We start from the raw sequence: 927 nt of genomic DNA, 5'->3' as shown, positions 1-927 counted from the left end.
AACTCAGGATCACACGTGAGGTTACTGCCCAAGCCCCAAACTTCCTAAGACCCCCCCCCCCCAAAAAAAGAAAAAAAGAAAAGTCAAATTCTGCAAACTGCTGAAGCCATCAGAGTCCAAAATTCAGTTTCTGCAGCTCCACATATCCTTCAGAGTAGATTTTCCCAACATCACAGTCACACAGACACCCATGGTGCCAGCACAACTGAAAGAAAAACGTAAGATCATCAAGATTAGTGCAAGCACTTTTTTGCCGCATGTGTGGATTTTAAATCCAGTGGGAACCATTAGATCATCCGATCCAAGCTCCAGCACAAGTCAGGCCATAAAACTTTCTTCAGTCTCTCCTGTATTGAGCCTGATGACTTGTATTTACCCAAACTATGCCTAAATCAATCTATATACTGGCCTGCACCCACCTCAATGAGCAGCATATGTGCGGTCATGTTACCTAGATGATCTCTTGGCTTCAGCTCTTGCTGAAACAGTGCTAAAAGCAATGGAGAAAGCTCCAGTGCTGGATTTGGACAGGATCTGCAGGATTCAGAGCCCACAGTAAGAGTGGGACCAGATTTGGGATGGGAGGTGCAGCAGAGCAGCGTGAATCCTCTGTGTGTGTAGAGCTGCCCAAAATGCACATTCCCTCATTGTGCAGGAGCAGCCCCTCCTGGAAGCCCTCTGCTTTCAAGAATAAGCCCAACAAACTCCAGAGGCCAAAACCCATTCCTTCCTCAGTCATTTCTTTCATCGTTTGACCAACAAGTTCACCTCATTGCCCCTCTCTTCTTCAAGTTTCAGTCACTTGCAATCACTTGCAATGTGCTACTCAACTGTCCTTTATCTGTTCCTATTTCAATACTGTTAAGGTTGCAAAATTAACCTACTGGCATACACTGAGTGCATGAGATTGCTCTTAGCTGAGTCTCA

The sequence above is a fragment of the Meleagris gallopavo genome, chromosome 7 (genome assembly GCF_000146605.3).
Source record: "Meleagris gallopavo isolate NT-WF06-2002-E0010 breed Aviagen turkey brand Nicholas breeding stock chromosome 7, Turkey_5.1, whole genome shotgun sequence".
In the NCBI taxonomy this organism is placed as follows: Eukaryota; Metazoa; Chordata; class Aves; order Galliformes; family Phasianidae; genus Meleagris; species Meleagris gallopavo.
This window is presented reverse-complemented; position numbering follows the sequence as displayed.